The 14,889-nt window shown below is 48.5% G+C and overlaps 1 protein-coding gene across 1 annotated transcript in view; it reads left to right on the plus strand.

Moving 5' to 3' along the window:
• Positions 1-891: 891 nt before the first annotated feature.
• The window catches only part of SGMS1 (sphingomyelin synthase 1), a 322,253-nt gene continuing 308,255 nt past the window's right edge, over positions 892-14,889 (plus strand). Inside the window, exon 1 of the mRNA XM_040435301.1 lies at positions 892-1,098. The gene's annotated coding sequence lies outside the window, so the exon portion shown is untranslated. The remainder of the gene's footprint in view (positions 1,099-14,889) is intronic.

Genomic DNA, 14,889 nt, shown 5'->3' on the forward strand with positions numbered 1-14,889 from the left:
GCCCAATTTTTTCTATGTAATTACCGTATACTGTATATGCCAAACGGAACGGAAAAACGTAACAGAAACAAAAAACGGAACAACGGATCCGTGAAAAACGGACCGCAAAACACTGAAAAAGCCATCCGTTCGTGCGAACTAGGCCTTAGGAAGAGACTGTGAGGCGCTCATGAAGCACCGCAGCCTCTTCATACAAAAACAAAAAACAAAACTAAAATGGAGGGAGGGGCCCAAGTTGGGTAAACAGCCCCGGGCCTATCATGCACTTAATCCGCCCCTGGTTACCCCCCACCCATTTTCCGGCCTGAATTTGCCTAGACTGTATATGAAATTATGGACAGTCACTGCAAATTTGGGACAGTTGGCAACTATACACTACATAGCAATCTGCCTCTGCTCAGTTCCTCCTGCGCTACAGCATGCTGCCTGCAGATTGCATCACATTGGCGGTGACAGCTCTTTTATGGGATGGTTTTGACCCTAGTTTAGCAGTGTAATTTAGGAATCTGGTACTACTGCATGGATGTTGGGGGTTATCATTTATAGCACAGGCCACAGATGATGTGCAGGCAATGTCACTAGCATCAGATGCTGCACCCACTATAAATACAACAGGTCCTGCAGCCGAGCACATGAAGAAGACCTTCCTTGCAGCCTCTGTACAGTCAGATAATCTGCTCCCTCCCACCATCTACGCAGCGCTGCACGTCCAGGCCTGACATTACACCACATCGCCGCTAGATGGTGTCAGACTTTTCCTGGCGGGAATCTTGCTGCACGGCTCCGCTGGTGTATCCATTACGGGAGTGCAGGTGAAGTCGCTCGCCGCTAGGTGGCGCCAGACTTTTCCAGGCTGGAATCTGTCTGCTCGGCTCTGCTCTTGCTGTCATCACGGAGTCTCCCAGTTTGATAGTAACGCTGTGAATTGTGGGCAGGAGAGATCACAGCCGCCCTCCACCCACACCCCGGGGAGCCCTGGACACTGATCTTCCAAGTGACCCGCCCCCCCCCCGGGGGAGAGCCGGACCCCCGCAGCCATCCGTCTACCCGCTGGGCATCACCGGCCGCCGGTCATCTGGTCTGGAGCTGCTGCCACAAGTGAGTAACAGTGCACGGCTGCCCGTGTCCCAGACTGCAGGATGATGAGAGTAGTAGTGGTGGTGGTGGAGCAGAGCAGGCTGCTGGGGTGGCACACGGGGGTACATGCTGGGGTGGAGGGGGACACACCGCAGTGCCAGGGAGGCTGGAGAAGTGCCCCCGGGTGTGAGGACTCTTTGGGGTGACCTGTCTGTGGGTGATGGACTGGCAGCAGTCCTGATTGTGATGGAGGTGCCAGTGCTGTGGGCATGAGAGCCACAAACCCACTGACCTGTCACCTGAAGGTTTCCTATCACCCGCCATGGACTGCCAGTCCTAGGAAGGGAACTGCCAGGATGGAAACTTTTATCCTAGTTGTCATCAGAATCAGGTAAGTCCTCTGACATGGGTGACAAGTGGTGGCCCCGGGCACTCATCTGTGTGCAGCAAGAACATGATGTGGGCCCCTGGTTGTGCACCCCCATTACATTGTCCACCAGTAATAGTGAGGCATGGACAGTCCCTTACATCCAGTCTAATAGCCCTTAGGTAGGTGGCCCCTGGCTGTACATCCCATTACGTCTCTGTCCACCAGTAATAGTGAGACATGGACAGTCCCTTTACATCCAGTCTAATAGCCCTTAGGTAGGTGGCCCCTGGCTGTACATCCCATTACGTCTCTGTCCACCAGTAATAGTGAGACATGGACAGTCCCTTACATCCAGTCTAATAGCCCTTAGGTAGGTGGCCCCTGGCTGTACATCCCATTACATCTATGTCCACCAGTAATAGTGAGACATGGACAGGCCCTTACATCCAGTCTAATAGCCCTTAGGTAGGTGGCCCCTGGCTGTACATCCCATTACATCTATGTCCACCAGTAATAGTGAGACATGGACAGTCCGTTACATCCAGTCTAATAGCCCTTAGGTAGGTGGCCCCTGGCTGTACCTCCCATTACGTCTCTATACTGTCCACCAGTAATAGTGAGGCATGGACAGTCCCTTACATCCAGTCTAATAGCCCTTAGGTAGGTGGCCCCTGGCTGTACATCCCATTACGTCTCTCTGTCCACCAGTAATAGTGAGGCATGGACAGTCCCTTACATCCAGTCTAATAGCCCTTAGGTAGGTGGCCCCTGGCTGTACATCCCATTACGTCTCTCTGTCCACTAGTAATAGTGAGGCATGGACAGTCCCTTACATCCAGTCTAATAGCCCTTAGGTAGGTGGCCCCTGGCTGTACATCCCATTAGGCCTCTCTGTCCACCAGTAATAGTGAGGCATGGACAGTCCCTTACATCCAGTCTAATAGCCCTTAGGTAAGTGGCCCCTGGCTGTACATCCCATTACGTCTCTGTCCACCAGTAATAGTGAGACATGGACAGTCCCTTACATCCAGTCTAATAGCCCTTAGGTAGGTGGCCCCTGGCTGTACATCCCATTAGGCCTCTCTGTCCACCAGTAATAGTGAGGCATGGACAGTCCCTTACATCCAGTCTAATAGCCCTTAGGTAAGTGGCCCCTGGCTGTACATCCCATTACGTCTCTGTCCACCAGTAATAGTGAGGCATGGACAGTCCCTTACATCCAGTCTAATAGCCCTTAGGTAGGTGGCCCCTGGCTGTACCTCCCATTACGTCTCTATACTGTCCACCAGTAATAGTGAGGCATGGACAGTCCCTTACATCCAGTCTAATAGCCCTTAGGTAGGTGGCCCCTGGCTGTACATCCCATTACATCTATGTCCACCAGTAATAGTGAGACATGGACAGGCCCTTACATCCAGTCTAATAGCCCTTAGGTAGGTGGCCCCTGGCTGTACATCCCATTACATCTATGTCCACCAGTAATAGTGAGACATGGACAGGCCCTTACATCCAGTCTAATAGCCCTTAGGTAGGTGGCCCCTGGCTGTACATCCCATTACATCTATGTCCACCAGTAATAGTGAGACATGGACAGTCCGTTACATCCAGTCTAATAGCCCTTAGGTAGGTGGCCCCTGGCTGTACCTCCCATTACGTCTCTATACTGTCCACCAGTAATAGTGAGGCATGGACAGTCCCTTACATCCAGTCTAATAGCCCTTAGGTAGGTGGCCCCTGGCTGTACATCCCATTACGTCTCTCTGTCCACCAGTAATAGTGAGGCATGGACAGTCCCTTACATCCAGTCTAATAGCCCTTAGGTAGGTGGCCCCTGGCTGTACATCCCATTACGTCTCTCTGTCCACTAGTAATAGTGAGGCATGGACAGTCCCTTACATCCAGTCTAATAGCCCTTAGGTAGGTGGCCCCTGGCTGTACATCCCATTAGGCCTCTCTGTCCACCAGTAATAGTGAGGCATGGACAGTCCCTTACATCCAGTCTAATAGCCCTTAGGTAAGTGGCCCCTGGCTGTACATCCCATTACGTCTCTGTCCACCAGTAATAGTGAGACATGGACAGTCCCTTACATCCAGTCTAATAGCCCTTAGGTAGGTGGCCCCTGGCTGTACATCCCATTAGGCCTCTCTGTCCACCAGTAATAGTGAGGCATGGACAGTCCCTTACATCCAGTCTAATAGCCCTTAGGTAAGTGGCCCCTGGCTGTACATCCCATTACGTCTCTGTCCACCAGTAATAGTGAGGCATGGACAGTCCCTTACATCCAGTCTAATAGCCCTTAGGTAGGTGGCCCCTGGCTGTACATCCCATTACGTCTCTATACTGTCCACCAGTAATAGTGAGGCATGGACAGTCCCTTTACATCCAGTCTAATAGCCCTTAGGTAGGTGGCCCCTGGCTGTACATCCCATTACGTCTCTGTCCACCAGTAATAGTGAGGCATGGACAGCCCCTTTACATCCAGTCTAATAGCCCTTAGGTAGGTGGCCCCTGGCTGTACCTCCCATTACGTCTCTATACTGTCCACCAGTAATAGTGAGGCATGGACAGTCCCTTTACATCCAGTCTAATAGCCCTTAGGTAGGTGGCCCCTGGCTGTACGTCCCATTACGTCTCTGTCCACCAGTAATAGTGAGGCATGGACAGCCCCTTTACATCCAGTCTAATAGCCCTTAGGTAGGTGGCCCCTGGCTGTACCTCCCATTACGTCTCTATACTGTCCACCAGTAATAGTGAGGCATGGACAGTCCCTTTACATCCAGTCTAATAGCCCTTAGGTAGGTGGCCCCTGGCTGTACGTCCCATTACATCTCTCTGTCCAGGCTTGTTCAATCATTTTGTTCTGTAGGGAGATAGATCTCTATCCGTTGACAACACGTATGTGCTCGGCTGAGCGTTCATATGTATATGAGGGAAAAGCTGTCTGACGTGTATGGCCTGACTGAGTGTTGACTATGGATCAGATTCAATACTTTTAATTCAGCTGCTTCCAAAATAACAGAGAGTCCCATAATTGAACTGGGAAGATAAAATCGTACACAGCGCACCATAGGTAGTACTGCCAATGGGAATGACGCGACATGGAGGCTGCCCTTGAGCGGTTGTGCTAATTGGATACAACTGTAATGAAGGCAATGCTGCTGCATCTTCCTCAAAACCAAAGCTGGCCCAATGAGAAGGAGAAATGAGGAGTTGGAGCCACGCGACCAGTGGAATTGACTGGAATCTGCAGCCGGGATTAAAGCTGAAAGCTTTAGTGGTGACAACGCATTTCAGCACTGCAACAGTGCCATTATGGCCTGATGAAGGCACTGGTTCGTTGCTGAAACGCGTTGTCACCAATAAAGCGTTCATCTGGAACCCCAGCAGATGGATTCCGCTCCATTCCACTGGCGGCTCGGCTCCAACTCCACATTTTTCCTTCTCATTGGACCATCATAGATGAACTGTAAAGGCTCATGCACACTGTTGGAATAGGGTATATTCACAGTCCGCAGATGTGTTGCACAAATTTCTGTAATTTTAAAGTGATGCTGCCTGTTTACGCGTGGGCTCGTGTACGGGGCCGCCTGTTTACGCGTGGGCTCGTGTACGGGGCTGCCTGTTTACTCGTGGGCTCGTGTACAGGGTCGCCTGTTTACGCGTGGGCTCGTGTACGGGGCGCCTGTTTACGCGTGGGCTCGTGTACGGGGCGCCTGTTTACGCGTGGGCTCGTGTACGGGGCCGCCTGTTTACGCGTGGGCTCGTGTACGGGGCCGCCTGTTTACGCGTGGGCTCGTGTACGGGGCCGCCTGTTTACGCGTGGGCTCGTGTACGGGGCCGCCTGTTTACGCGTGGGCTCGTGTACGGGGCCGCCTGTTTACTCGTGGGCTCGTGTACGGGGCCGCCTGTTTACGCGTGGGCTCGTGTACGGGGCCGCCTGTTTACGCGTGGGCTCGAGTACGGGGCAGCCTGTTTACGCGTGGGCTCGTGTACGGGGCAGCCTGTTTACGCGTGGGCTCGTGTACGGGGCAGCCTGTTTACACGTAGGCTCGTGTACGGGGCAGCCTGTTTACACGTGGGCTCGTGTACGGGGCAGCCTGTTTACACGTGGGCTCGTGTACGGGGCAGCCTGTTTACACGTGGGCTCGTGTACGGGGCAGCCTGTTTACGCGTGGGCTCGTGTACGGGGCAGCCTGTTTACGCGTGGGCTCGTGTACGGGGCAGCCTGTTTACGCGTGGGCTCGTGTACGGGGCCGCCTGTTTACGCGTGGGCTCGTGTACGGGGCCGCCTGTTTACGCGTGGGCTCGTGTACGTGGCCGCCTGTTTACGCGTGGGCTCGTGTACGTGGCCGCCTGTTTACGCGTGGGCTCGTGTACGGGGCCGCCTGTTTACGCGTGGGCTCGTGTACGGGGCCGCCTGTTTACGCGTGGGCTCGTGTACGGGGCCGCCTGTTTACACGTGGGCTCGTGTACGGGGCCGTCTGTTTACACGTGGGCTCGTGTACGGGGCCGCCTGTTTACACGTGGGCTCGTGCTTCCAAATAAAACTGGAGAAATAAAAGCTGAATTCTGATTGGTTGCTGTGAGCAGTAACTCCACTTTTTCACAACTGTTGTAATTGAGGGCTAGTGTGTCCCTGGGTGAGGTATATGTATGTGGCAGTCCATGTATATATAACCAGCCTATACACATTGTGTATGTATACATGTATGGCCTCAGCCGCCTGCTCTGTCCTCCAAAAACATCACCGTCCCATTCCGCACACTTTCTGTGCTGAACCAGCAAGTGACTTTAAAGGGCATCTGTCAGCAGGATAAACCTCTAGAGCAGGGTTTCTCAACTCCGGTCCTCGGGACCCTCCTACCGGTCAGGATTTGAGAATATCCCACAGAATGAATGCCTGTGGTAAGTCCTGATGCCTGGACACTAATTATATCACCTGCTCAATACTAAGGAAATCCTGAAAACATGACTGGTAGGTGGGCCCTGAGGACTGGAGTTGAGGAACCCTGCTCTAGAGGATTGTTGATCCTGCTGCGTAAAATGATACCTCATTTATGATCTTTCCTTACGCTGTTCCAGAAATTAGGTAAATTAGGGCTTCTGTGCACCAAGAGGTGGGCCCGAGCGCTCAGAGCACCAGTGCTCCTCCCCTCTGCACTGAGAGACAATAATCTCATGCCTGCGCCAGTACATCTGCACAGATGACTCCTGTGTATGTGCTGATGATGTCATCTGCCACCCAAGCAAAGCCATGTGTCTCCTGTTCCAGGTGCAGGATGATGTCCAGGAAGCAGGGACAGTAGTGCTAATAGTGTAGACTGCAGCGCAGGCGCAAGATTACTGTCAATGCGGGAGATTGGGGGAGGAGTGGAGGGTCCAGGTTGAAACATTAATAAAAAGGTATTTTTCTCAGGAATGGCACATCGGAGGAACATAGGTGAGTTATTGTTTACAGGCATTATGGCTGGTTTAATAGGGTTGACCCTGCTGACATATGCTCTTCCAGCAATAATAACTCGATTTATAATGGCAAATTATTTTCTTCTTCAGATTACATTATTTAGAAAATCTGTACTTCCATTTTGGCCGCCATTTTTGGTGCAAGATTTGCGATTTGAACACCGCCTGGGGTTTCCTCTCTGGCTGGCATGTAGTGCCTTCATGGTCCTTTCAATCTCTATAGCACAGGGCCTCACCAGCCAAGCTATGGGGGCACCTGAGCCTTGCTGGCAATGGGCACACAGGTGAATGGTTACATGTATAGTAGTGCTGGCAGTGCCAGGTATTATGTGCCCCCAACTCTTCTCCTTCTCACATGAGATGGAGCTGGTAACTTCAGGGAGAATGATGGTAAATTCTGTGCCAATTATGTGTAGCTAATAGTGCTGCCCCTCCGTGTATGTGCATGCCGGGCAGGGCATGCATGTGTTCTCAGTGGGCAGAGGATACCTCTGGCAGCTGCTTATCTCCTGTGAGAACAAAGGATTGGGCATGTTGAAATCCAGCTGCACGATCCTTCTTTATCCCGACACCTGCTGTCAGAAGGGAGTTGGCACAACCCCATGCCCGTTAGAGGGTGGGCCGGTCCTGCCGAAACTGACAGGTAGCTGTTTGTGAAGGCAGTGGTTCTCCTGTGAGCGCTGCTGCCTTCTCTGTGCTCACCAATCACAGCGCCGTACATTGTATAGTGGCAGTGCTTGGTATTGCAGCTCAGCCCCTTGCACTGAGCTGCTCCGAGGCCACGTGACCGATGAATGTATTGTCACACGGCCGAGAGAAGGCTGCGGGGCTACTGCGAGCACCAGTGCCTCCTCAAACTGCTGACTGGCGGGGGTCCCCCACCGATCAGGTACTGTCCAAAGGACAGGTCATCAGTATAAAGATCTCAGAAAACCCACCTAAAATAATAAAAATAAAAAAATCTGTGAATATTAGTTTTTTTTGTCAGCATATGAATTCTGTTCAGGCAATAATTAGTTATCGTTAGTTATTATTATAGAACTATACTATGTAATGTGCATTACGGGCAGTGTCTGTAGCTCCTTTTCATTATTTCAGAATCTATTTTACGGATCTTGCCTCTATATGTACTGGTATATCTATCTTTATTAATTTTTTCAAGTTTTTATTATATTAGTTGTATTTCGATCTTTTCCGTAGAGGATTACAGGAGTGAGTACAGAGCGGTTCTATAATGTCACCCCCCCCCCGTTACACAAAGCCGCCTGTATGTAGCGTGTGTACAGTATGTGGCGGGTGAGTCCGGCTGTGAGACATGGACTGCTGTGTATTTACAAGCCGTCTTTCATGCTGCGCTCCGCTGCTTGTCACATGCATTCATCCGGCCATCTCTGGGGAGGGATCCTGTGGTGGTGCTGGCCGGTGTCCAGAGGAGGAGGAGAGCTCGGACTATATATTACAGATTAGTTACACTCAGGCGTGCACTATACACGCATCCTGATGTGACGCCTGAGCTGACATTGAGCACATTTGATGGTAACGTGATATATTTATCACCATTTACGAGCAAAAAAAAACTTTAAAAAAACCGGACCATTTTAACCTTATCTCACACATCCCCTTTAAGCTTATAATATATATATATTTAAAGGGGATGTGTGAGATAAGGTTAAAATGATCTGTTTTTGTTTTTTTTTTTGCGTGTAAATAATGCCACTTATGTCCCTGCGGTTTCTGATATTATATCTCAGCCCCTCTGCAATACCAGATATAAACAAGAAAGACTCTTAAAAAAAAAAAAATTAAAAGGAAAATTAAAAAACGGACCCCCTTTCTCTTTCCATACGTCCCATTAAATAGTTAAAGAGGAGCTGGCATCTCTCCTGCCATGACTGTGTTTGGATCTGTGTGGCTTCCCCATGCAGTAACTCTTTTAACTACATGCTGTGCTGTTCCTCTATTATTCCTGCTAGAAAATCAATTGCAGTCTGCAATAAGGGTGCCTTCACACGCCGCAGAAAATTTCTTCAGAAAATCTGCCACATCAAGACTTCCACCATGTTATCCTATGGCAAACTGATTCTGCAGTGAAAAACTGTGCGAAAAAATCTGCAACATACTAAGCGCCAAAAAATCCACAGATTTTACCGGCAGAATTTTCTGCAGCATATGAAGGCACCCTAAAGGTCCAGCTGGGTATTACCAGTTGGGGGAGTATTCCTGCACAGTCTGACACTATCCAGTCCACACTGTCCCCCACTGGTAGCACCCAGTCGGACCTTTGTTGCAGTCTGCTGGCTATTCATTCATTAACTTATAATAGGAATAATATAGGAATGGCCCAACATAGTCATCGAAATAGGTGGTCCAGAGGTGTTATTACATGAGAAGTAGTTACTGAAACAGACATGTCAGTAGAAGTGACTGGTTGTTTTCAAAGGTGTATTCTCTTAAACCTTTCTGGCATAACCACAGGGTCTACTAGCGGAGTCCCTCCTCTGGGACCCTCGTCTGCCAGGAATGTGGGGGTCAGTGCAGACCTCTGTTTACTACCTCTATAGTCTGGGGGTGACTGCTCCCACTTGTCTGTGATTGTCTTCTGCTGGACACATGGGGACTGTCATGGTGTCATATGCTTTAGTATTCCGGTGGGCCAGTCCGACTGTGGCTAAGCCCTGCCACTACCTTAAAGAGGTTGTCCAGGCTATCTTCAGGGTTGTTCATCAATATCAGATCGGTGGGGGTCCGGCACCCCCTCCGATCAGCTGTATGAAGAGGAGACGGCGTGCAGTGTACACGTGCTGTCTCCCTTCTCTCTTCCTCCTCTCCGCTGCTGCTGTTCCATAGACGTACAGCGGAGAGCAGGAAGGGACAGGGCACATGCACACTGCGCGTGCCGTCTCCCCGTACAGCTGATCAGCAGGGATGCCAGGTGTCGGACCCCCACCGATCTGATATTGATAACCTATCCTATGCATAAGTCATCAATATTAAATAGCCCGGACAACCCCTTTAATTTCGTTCTCCAGATAAACAGGTAGGCACCTCCAAATGAAAGATGTGCCCACAAGTAGCTGGTTGGGAATGGGCAGACGCAATGAAGTATTCAGAGACCTGGTAATTAAAGTTGTAGTCTCCCCTGATCGGGCGAGGAAGGATGAAATGTCATCTGCTCACTTTCTTACCTGCTGCGGTCACAATATTCTTACATATCACGGCTGGGTGTTTACGAGCTGTCAGGAGTTCAGAGACAAGGGCTACACATCCAGCCATCAGATCAGAGAGTTCGGTGAGAAACTCTGCAGACGGACTGAATCTGAGGAACAAAAACTGTTAAAAATGTTAAATAAAGACTAAATGCAAAATTGATTTCTAGCCCACAATGAATAAAATGCAATCGTAAAAAAAAAAAAATTGCCTTCAAAGGTGTTTACAGCCTTTAAATTCCCCTCGGCCCTGCATGTGCATTGTTCCGGGTTTGGGTATTTACCGGTATGTCATTTTCTGATATTCCGCTGATGATGCTTTGAGTTGCCCTTGAATTATGATGTGAAATGTAAAAAATCCCAACTTGAATATAAAAAAAATGGAAATTTGCAGAGATACTTATATCATTGTATGTATGTAGTGTGTGTGCAGATCTGAATGGAGGTCGCGGAGTTCATGTCGCAGTAATCTTATTACTGCGCTCCGTTTCCAGGAAATATAATTTTCAGCTCTGCTTGTGCAAGAATTGCGTCTTTCAACCTAAACTGAATTATAAGGAGGAAATAATAGCGGAGATAATAGGTTTGTGGACAGTGATTTCTTCAGGAGGGTATAGGAAGGGTTACGGATTAGTGCTGCCACGTGCCTGGTTATCTTCTGGTATGGCGGCTTACATACAGCTCCAGTGACCAGAGCTGAAGTGTCCTTCAAGATGCAGAGAAGGTGCTGCATCCCATAACAAACGTGCAGTCTTATAATCTTCCCCAGAGATATGTGGAACTTGTTCTGCATCCAGTAATCCTTGGGAACGTGCTGGAAGGGCGCAGAACCACTGCAGTCCATAGGGCTATTGACATGGCGGTTTTTTTAATGGACAGTGAATAGCGGTCGTCAAAAAATAGGACATGTCCTATGTATGACCGCTTTGACGGTCAGGTGGACCGCAATGAAGTCAATGGACCTGTCTCAGAAGGGCAGGGGGACACTGGCTCTGCAGCAGGACCTGATGCTTCCAGTGTTGTGACGTCACATGATTCCATTGGGAGCATCAGGTCCTTCTGCCTCCAATGCAGTACGAGTGTTTCCGTGGGTGACTGCGGTGGAGTTTTTTTTTAAATTATTTATATATACACTAAGGGCACTATGGGATTGGGCTGTAATGTACACTTGGGGCACTGTGTGGGGCCATTACTTATACTGGGAGCACAGTTTGGGGCCATTTCTTATACTGGGAGCATTGTGTGGGGCCATCGCTTATACTGGGGGGGGGGGGGGCTGTGTTTATACTGGGGGCACAGTGTGAGGCCATTTAATTATACTGGGAGCACAGTGTGGGGCTATTGCATATACTAAGAGCACTGTGTGGGGCCATTACTTATACTGGAAGCACTATGAGAGGCCATTACTTACACTGGGGGCATTGTGTGGGGGCCATCACTTATACAGGGGGGGGCCTGTGTTTATACTGGGGGCACAGTGGGGGGGGGGGGCATTATACACATGTACTGTGGGGGGAGGCATTACATATACTTGGGCACTGTCTGGGGGCATTATTTATACTGGGAACACTGTTTGGGGCCATTACTTATATTGGTGGCATTGTGTGGGGCCATTACTTATACTGAGGGCATTGTGTAGGGCCATCACTTATACTGGGGGCACTGTGGGGGCCATTATTTATACTGGGGGCACTGTAAGGGGGCTTAATATATACTTAAAAATAAAGCCAATCAAATTAATCCATTATGAGCTTCCATTGATTTCTACCTCCGGAACACCTGTAGAAATGAATGGAGCAGCCGCGCACATGTCCGACTGGCCTTTCTGTTAATTTCGAGGTGCTCCACTGGGTTCAGGAGCCTCTTTCTAATGATTGTGTGGGTCCCAGCGGTAGGACCCCCACTGATGTAGTAGTTATACCCTATCCTCTGGATAGGGATAAGTTGACATAACCAGAATCCCTCTTTATTGTGACACTTGAGAGTGACAGGGCATGCGTAGCCGGCTCTCTGACAGAAGCAAAGACTAAAATTGTTCATTCTTGGAATTAAAGGGGTTATGGCGTGATTGATATAAAAAAATTAAAATGAGACATCATATAGTACATGACAATCTCTTTCTAGCAAAGCTAGAACCTGCCCTTTACCTCATGTGGTTCCAGAGATCTCTACATTTACTGCTTCAATTGTTCTGCCAGATTCTCTTCAGCCTGGCAGCTTAGGGTGCGTGTCCTTTCTCCAGGGACGTGTCCTTTCTGCTCCAGCACTCTTCTACAGCTGTCCCAGCTTCTAACAGAACATGTGGCTGGTGGCAGTGGAAGATTTAAACTGAGCATGTGTGGCCAGCTCAGTGAGACGGACAAGAAATAAGGAAAAGAACAAACAGCAGGTGGCGCTATACAGATATATTTTATTGAATAGCTCAGTGGCTAGACTACATTTTTAATTGCATGCAATTACAAAAGTATTCAGATCCAGGTGCTGGTTTGAAAACTGTAGAATATGTTTCGGGATCAGCATCTCAGCAACTAGACTTATTTCAGGACAGCGCAAGATTTATTAAAATATGCTTTTTGCCATTTAAAAAGACCCATTAAAACCACTTGTGTTTTTTCCCCTTCCTGCATGTGTTTTATAAAGCATTTTTTTGTGGCATTTTTTTTCCCCCCCAAAATAAATGTGGGCATTTGCTTCAACATGCTGCATTAAAAAAAAGGCAGAGAGGTAAAAAAAAAAAAAAAATCCACCAAATTGAAAAAAAGTGTATCCTGCATTTCATAATTCCCATAAACTTTCAGTGAACATGCCACAGGTGCAAAAAGAAACAAACGACAAAAACCCACAAAAATAAAGAAAAACACAGACAAAAACCTATGTGTGAATCCCCCATTGGGGACAGGGACCACTGGGCAATTCGCTATATTGGAGCCTTAGAAAGCAGTAGAAAGTACCGTAACTAAAATACCTTAAAACCTCTTCTGAGCCAGAGAGAAAAAAAACATGTTCCCCCTCTCTCAATTCCTGGAGGAATAACCGAGGAACGGCAGAAAGTATAGTTAATGCTCCAAAATTGGTATTTAATAGGGAATCCTAAAACACACAGGCGAGCTTACTGAACAGTTGAGTAATAATTTCCTAAAGGGGAACTTTTGTGAAAAGTAAAAAAAAAAATATGTGATTTAATCCATTTTCACACCACTGTTAATGATTTCCGTTTTAGGAGCAGAGCAATAAATATAGTGCACATAACTGACCCGAACGGAACCAGACAGATCCCACTGACTATAATGGTGGGTTTTTTGCATGCCGGACTGTTCTCTCCGCTGTTTTTGGCGGAATCTGCTATGGAAGCTTCAGACGGAGCCTCCGGTTCAGATGTGAACAAGCCCTAAGATATTTCCCTTCAACATGAGCAGCTGTAATGAGGAAGCTTTATAGCTTTAGGTCCAGTATCTCATATCCTCTAAATGACAATTATGAAATGATTTAGAAATTCTGCCGGGTTTTAAAGTAAAACGTCCTCCTCTGCTATTATCAGAGGAAGCGGTTCTCGGGAGCCGGCCCATCCGCTCCACCTCCAATAGAATTATAATGGCCTTTTAAAACGTATTAGGGATGGTTCTGTAAATCTCATTGATGTTCCCCTGGGGGAAGGATGTAAGTGTGGGCTTTTAGGTGGAGGCCACTGTCTGCAGCGGTTCTGCCATTTCTTCTGATTACAGACTGGATATGTTATCTTTGTCCCTATACCTGGCGATTTTTCGGCAGATGATGGCTATGAATATGTAATACTGCAGCCGATTGCCCGATGAATGGGGAATTGTGATTTTTAAAGCACACTTAAAAATCATTGTTTGCCGGCAGCAGATTGTGCTGTCTAATAGCAGTCTGCTGCCGGCAGACCCCTAGACAGTATGGGGACAAGCGTTGGCATGGCGATCACTCCTCCCCATGCCGCGGAGGAGATCGCTGCATGTAATAGCAGTGCTCTCCTCCACCAGTGAGCAGTTGATTGCCAGGAGTTAACGCTTCCCTCCCGACAATCGCTTGCTCAATCCGCCTGTGTAATACCTTTTATCTTTATTTGTCTGTTTGGTTATATTATACAATCAGGACCTGACGAGCACCATTATCTATATTGTTCATAGATATATCTATTTATGTCCAATAAAGTCCCTGTTATGGGTGTAAATTATTGAACATTTTAGTATTTTTCACTCTAACACACGCTTTTCCCCCCCAAAAGTGGGAGAAAAATGCAATGCTTCTTAGGCTACTTTCACACTGGCGTTTTGTCTTTCCGTTTCTGAGATCCGTTTAGCCCTAATGCATTCTGAATGGAAAAGGCTCCGCTCAGAATGCATCAGTTTGCCTCCGATCAGTCTCGATTCCGCTCTTGAGGCGGACACCAAAACACTGCTTGCAGCGTTTTGCTGTCCGTCTGACGAAACTGAGCCAAACGGACCCGTCCTGACACACAATGTAAGTCAATGGGGACGGATCCGTTTTCTATGACACAATCTGGCACGATAGAAAACAGATCCGTCCTCCATTGACTTTCAATGGTGTTCAAGACGGATCCGTTTTGGCTATGTTACAGATAATACAAACGGATCCGTTCTGAACAGATGCAGACGGTTGTATTATCTGAACGGATGCGTCTGTGCAGATCCATGACGGATCCGCACCAAACGCGAGTGTGAAAGTAGCCTTATGAAACGAATATGGGCATTATGGAAGCACTTATTAGTACACAGTTCGATAGGGGAGAG

The sequence above is a fragment of the Bufo bufo genome, chromosome 6 (assembly GCF_905171765.1).
Source record: "Bufo bufo chromosome 6, aBufBuf1.1, whole genome shotgun sequence".
Lineage (NCBI taxonomy): Eukaryota > Metazoa > Chordata > Amphibia > Anura > Bufonidae > Bufo > Bufo bufo.